This window comes from Triticum dicoccoides, unplaced genomic scaffold (genome assembly GCF_002162155.2).
Source record: "Triticum dicoccoides isolate Atlit2015 ecotype Zavitan unplaced genomic scaffold, WEW_v2.0 scaffold116542, whole genome shotgun sequence".
Classification (NCBI taxonomy): Eukaryota; Viridiplantae; Streptophyta; class Magnoliopsida; order Poales; family Poaceae; genus Triticum; species Triticum dicoccoides.
Genome location: NW_021180996.1, coordinates 51325 through 58110, shown reverse-complemented (window position 1 = coordinate 58110; position 6786 = coordinate 51325).

The following is a 6786-nucleotide window of genomic DNA, read 5'->3' as shown; positions in this document are numbered from 1 at the left end:
ATTCACTCGTTCGAAATCCAAGGCTATGCCTATGCGGGAGTCCGCCGGAAATTGCCCTGAAAATAGATTTCATGTTAAAAAAATGATTTTTCATGAAATAGAAAAAAGTTGAATGTTCACGTGTCATCCTATGATTATAGAAAACTTAACTTAGGTCAAATTGAAAAACGGCCGACAGTCCCAATGAAGAAAGAAAATTCATAGACATGAAAAGGAAAATTTGTGGGACCATATTCAGAGCGGGCCAAATATCAGATTTAGACAGCAAGTCAGCAAGTAAGGTATATACGTCATGGTCATGTCGTTGTTTCCTATTCCTCCTTAACAAGGTGCAAAACCAACGGCTGGTTGGCAATCGATGCACACTTCAACTTGTTGACAAAGAAGTCAGGCAAGAGTGAGCTTTGAATTTTTTTTAAATGGTTGCATGCATCACTTTGATGCAGAGGCCGAAGGCTATCCTTCTTTTCAAAAAAGAAAAAGAGAAAAACACTAGTTGCTTAATTAATTAATTTCCGCTATTATATGGCTGGCTCTATTTTTACCGTTCCATATGGATATTTATTTATACAAAACAAAAAAGATGGTGTTTGAGGATAGTTGTGAGTAGGAGATGAAACATATCATTTCCGAGATTTGCTTCTTGGACGAACGACACCAAGAAGGTTTGGTTGGAATTTGGAGAGGACACCAATGTCGACCTCATGTAAATTAAATAGGAGTAGATGCACGTATATAAACTGTAAGTAACATACTTACATACATACATACATACATAATATTTTGAGTTTGGGATGAATGAGATGGAAAAAAGGTGAATGTCATCATATGATTGGAAAGAAAGGGGATTCCCAAAGAAGAAAGAAAATACAGTACATAGATATATAGAGTTGAAAAGGAAAACATGCATGCACGCAGAATTAACCACGTTCATTCGGATCGATCACAGCAGCAGGCCGGCCGGCCGAATATAATTAAGATGGATGCATGTTGACAGCCTATTCCGCCCGATCGAGCTTGCCTATCAACTCGCCCCCGTCCAGGATGCTGCCAAACATGGCGGCCTCAAACAGATAGTTCACCTGCCAGGCATGGTGGCTTGCATGGGCGACGAGCCAAACCATTTCGTCGATGAGGCCCTTGGAGAAGAGCTGGACCATTTGCAGGCGCGAGGATTCAATGAGGTGTTTCTCACGCTGCTCGTCCACCTCGCCCATCCGGACATACTCCAGCGGACCGGTGACAATGGACGACCAAAGGGCGGCCAACAGGTGGTCTTGGTCTCCTTTTACTTTGAGGAAGCGCCGGACTTGGGCTTCATATTACCAGGTCTTCATCCATGCTTGTTACTGCATATTCTGATGTAGACTGGGCAGGTTGTCCTGATGACAGAAGGTCCACAGGTGGTTTTGCCGTGTTTCTGGGAACAATCCTTGTATCATGGAGTGCAAGAAAACAGGCTACAGTTTCAAGGTCAAGCACTGAGGCTGAGTATAAAGCTTTGGCAAATGCAACAGCTGAAGTAATGTGGATACAAACTTTACTTTATGAGCTTGGGATTAAGGCTCCACAAGCTGCTAGGTTATGGTGTGATAACATTGGTGCCACCTATCTTTCAGCTAATCCTGTTTTTCATGCTCGTACCAAACATATTGAAGTTGGTTTTCACTTTGTCAAAGAAAGAGTAGCTCGAAAGCTACTTGACATTCGGTTCATACCTATAGGAGACCAACTTGCTGATGGCTTCACAAAACCACTCACCATGAGAAGATTAGATGAGTTCAAGTACAATCTCAACCTTCGCAAAGCTTCATGAGGTTTAGATTGAGGGGGAGTGTTGGAATTAGTTGTTGTATAGGGATAGAATTCTCTTTGAATTGTAAACCTATTCTATCTCTTCTTCTGTTTCAACCTCTCCCGAATATCCTTCTGTAACCGATCGATCTAGCCTCGATCCAATTTTGTAAGCCACGGCATATGTTCTATATAATGCAATGCGGCCCGAGCAAAGGGTTCTATGCTTCCCATAATATTTTACAGAATCATGCATACAAACCAATTCCGATTAGTTTGGAATTGAAAAGAAACGTAGGCTAGCTGATTGCAAACCTTTTCTGTTCCTTTTTTGCCTCCTGTGAAAGTGTTGTCGAGAGCTCGAGCTCAACGATCTCGGATGAAGAGTAAAAATCCGAAAAAAAACAATTAAAAAGTTCTGGTTTTTTTGGGAGAAACATTGATGTTTTTTCTACGCTCATGCAAAATTTTGAGATGGAATCGTGTTTGTGGAGGTGTGGACAAAAAAAACCCGAGAGGATTCTGTTGATTCACTCAATCTGGAGAAATACAGAAAGAAATACGGGCATACGCAGAGGAAACAAACGAGAGGAACGAGCGAGCGGGGATCTAGGTAGCTACGTACTACCTCTCTACTAAATTATAAGACGTTTTTGCAGTTCAAATACATGATTGGTTGATTGATTTCATCAAGGCTGGCCTTCTTCTCTCTTCTTTCTTCTTTCATCTCTTCAAGTACGTCCATATAAACATGCAATATGCATCATGCCATACGTATGTCTCTGCTAATTACTAAGTAGTATTCCCATGTATGTCTATATATGAGCCGCGATAGCCTCATGTTGTCATGTGTATGTGGAAATGTATATGCACATGCACATTTTATAAAGCAGTACAATTTATGGGCTACAATACATGTCGAGCCATGCTACAGGATAATCAGTCGTGGAACAACAAGAGCATTACAAGTCTGTCTTGTGCGCCCACTCTAAACACTAGGAAATTCTGACAATATGCAAAAATGAACTATTGTTATACACAAGAAAAAAAAATCTAATGTAGGCATACAGTAGTGTGCACACTCCGCACGGCAATATAGGGCGTGTTTGGTTACCGTCGGCTATAGTACCTGTGTTGCATACCCTTCTCCACTCAGTCTGGCTCTAGAAAAACAGCCTCATATGCGACATCTACAAATTGTTTGGTTGCCTGCATATGGACTTCCTGCATTAGGGGGTCAACTTTGGCACGTTGTTTGGTTGCCTGCATTGTCTCGGCGCATACAACTACACGCTGTTTGGTTGCCCGCACGGGGTATGATTAAGAGTTAGCACTTGCACTTAGCACACAGGGTTAAGAGCTAGCAGAAGAAGGGGGGGAAGAAATGCAGTGTGCTCTGGACCATGACCATTGCGGTGGATAATGGTACGTGTCCAACATGACGAGCATGAAGTCGTGGCTGAGCGACACCATCGACGAACTAGTTGCGGTGCTCGTGCAAAGACAATGGACAGAGGAGGAGAATGCAGTGCTCGCGCCATGGTATCGATCGTTCGTGCAGTAGGACGAGAGAGGAGGCCGAGATGATCGACGTCGGAAGCGACTCCAGTGTAATGGGACGAGAGAGAGGAGGCCGAGAGGAGGCCAAGATGATCAACCCCGTTGGTGGCGCGGCAAACTGCAGTGTGCGCGCCATTGCAGCGTCAGTGCAGTAGGAGGACGACAGAGAGTAGGCCGAGATGAGCGACGCCGGAAACGACTCTAGTGTAGTAGGACGCGGGCAAGGAGATCAAGGGGAAGGGCGTCGGCATCGAGAGGGACGAATAGGAGGGCTCTGAGCAGAGGATAAAGGAGCTCGACATGGAGAGATGAAGTTACGATCGTCGAAACCAAAAACTTACAACACAAATGTTGTGCGGAACTGCGAAATTAGGCATCTTGTGAAAGGAAATTTCAAACAATAGATTGTGCGCGACGAATCTGACAAAATTCGTCCAGAATAGCTCCAAATGGAAGCACGAAATTAAGAACTTACGGCTGACAAAACTACGAACTGATTGCTTGAATGGAACCTTAGCATCGAGGTGCATCTTTTTCGTGTAGAGCTTACCTCGAATCGAAGCACCGTTGTGTAGATCAAAGGGATAGGAGATTAGATAGAAGCTTAATGGAGGTTGAAGAAGACCTCACCTAATCACCTCGCATCCCTCTTGTCTCCTCTCATGCAAGGGCCCGCTCGCTTGCGCTCGCCTCGGCATGGCTTGCAAGAAACTGCCGATATGTGCATTTCCAGCGAGCCAGGCCGAGAGGTGCTTTAAGTTCCATGCTATGCAAGCCTATACAGTCAATCAAACAGTCCGTTTCCTTCCCGCGCGGGCCTGGTTAGGACTCGTGCAGGCAATCAAACACGTCCATATAGTCCCAAGTTGTTAGTTAGTCCGCCCACGGTCGGGAGTCGTCGTTTTGGCTCTGAAAGAAAAGAGGTGAAACGTATGCCTCCTTGCAGGGACGCGTGAGTGTTAAATAGCAAGACAAGATTACATCGGTTGGCAGCTTGTTGTGTTAGCTTGACCCCTCATCCAAGACTATACAAGATAAGGATCTCTAACCTCCAACAACCTGCCCAAGTTACAACACACGCATACAAGTTACACCCCGTGACATATGTCACGTTACAACTACACCCATATCATTTAACATCCTCCCTCAATCTAAACGTGTCAAGGTTGAGATTGTTCTTGAAGGCTTGTAGTTGTCGAATCTGTAATGGTTTTGTAAAACCATCCGCCACTTGGTCTCTTGGATGAACCTGATTTCCAATAGTTTCCTAGCAACCCTCTCTCCGATAAAGTGAAAATCAATCTCTATGTGTTTAGTCCTTGCATGAAACACTGGATTAGCTGAGAGATACGTTGCTCCAAGATTATCACACCATAGGCAAGAAGTGCTTGTTCTTCTTACTCCTAGCTCATCTAGTAAAGTTTCCATCCACATTACCTCAGCTGTTGCATTTGCCAGAGATTTATATTCTGCTTCAGTACTAGAGCGAGAGACTGTTGCTTGTTTCTTTGCATTCCAGGATATGAGGTTAGAACCAAAGAAAACAGCAAATCCACCTGTAGACTTTCTGTCATCAGGACACCCTGCCCAATCTGCATCAGAAAAGGCACTAACAGTTGTTGAGGGTGATTTACATATTTTCAGTCCTATACCAGCACTTCCTTGAATATATCTCAATATCCTTTTTATTGTTTTCCAATGAAGTGAAGTAGGGGAGTACAGAAATTGACAGACCTTGTTAACAGAGAAGGATATATCAGGTCTTGTCAAAGTTAAATATTGTAGTGCACCCACCACACTTCTATATTTAGTCCCTTCCGCTGGACTCAACAACTCTCCTTCATGCAATGATAATTTTTCTGTTGTAGATAAAGGTGTACTGGAGGGTTTACAGTCTCTCATACCTACACGCTTGAGTATATCCTTGGCATATTTTTCCTGAGTCAGCAATATACCATCATGTACCTGTTTTACTTCTATGCCAAGGAAATAATGTAATTCTCCCAAGTCTTTGAGAGCAGAATCATTCTTCAAGTTCTTAAGTAAAGCTGAGGTGGCTTGTGGAGAGGAGTTAGCAACAATTATATCATCTACATATATAAGCATATAAATGATCACCTCCTCATTTTTGAAGAAAAACAGAGAAGTATCTCCCCTTGAGGGTCGGAAACCAAGTTGTTGGAGCTTTGTGCTTAGTCTTGAGTACCAAGCTCTGGGCGCCTGTTTCAGACCATACAGTGCTTTGTCCAATTTACACACATGCTGTGGTTTGGTGCCATCCACAAACCCAGGTGGTTGCTTCATGTATACCTCTTCCTCGAGAATGCCATGTAAGAACGCATTCTGCACATCCAATTGGCGAAGAGTCCATCCCCTGGAAACAACAATAGACAGAACAAGTCTAATAGTAGCTGCCTTAACTACTGGACTAAAAGTGTCTTCATAGTCAATTCCATAACGTTGTTTAAACCCCTTTGCTACTAGTCTAGCTTTGTATCTATCTATTGTACCATTAGAATTCCTCTTAATTTTGTATACCCATTTGCAATCTATAATGTTTCTACCTTGTTTAGGTGAGACTAGATGCCAAGTTTGATTTTTCATAAGTGCATCATACTCTACCTCCATAGCTCGTTTCCAGTTTTTATCATCTAGTGCTTCAGCTAGATCACGAGGCTCACCAGTAGCAGCAAAGTTTACAACCATGAAATTTTTACCATACCTGACCGTTCCATCTTTAGGAACAAGTGGTTTAAAAATGCCTCTTTGTGACCGTGTATTGGGTCGCTCCGGTTCAACGGCCACATAAGATCCTGATGTTGCAGAAGATCCTGCAGCCGGTTCTGGACGCGGTCGGACCTGGGAATTGGTCTTGTCGGGAGGCGAGGCGGAGACGCGTCCAGGCGACACACGCCCGAGAGTCCGCGCCTCATCATCAATCGGTGATGGCGACGCATTGGACGCACCTGCGCCAGCCCGCGCACCTGACCGCGAACCTGGCCGCGTGTCACCCGTGGATGGGCTGCCCGCATCAGGTGGGGTGGCCGCGCCAGCCGGAGTGCGCGTTTCCGCCTCTGAGTCTGTGCGCGCGGCAGATGCAGCAGCGCCGCCAGATCTCTCGGGATCCACGCGCGCAGGCGAATCTGTCCTACCACCAGATCTCTCGGGATCCGTGTGCGCAGGAGGATCTGCTTCGTGTTCCGAGCCGGGCCGGTTTGGCTGTATCTGCAGCATAAAATCATGACCAAAACCAATGTTTTCTGCTGGATTTTTTCCCTCCGACTTCCTACATCATCAGAACCATTAGTAGTCCTATTAATCATTTGATCACCAACTATTTCTCCCCCTTGGTCAGTAGGATTAAGTAGGTCAGGAGGAAGTAAAAGAATCTCAGCCCTTAGACGAGCACCGGCATTAGGATGAAGGGCCGCA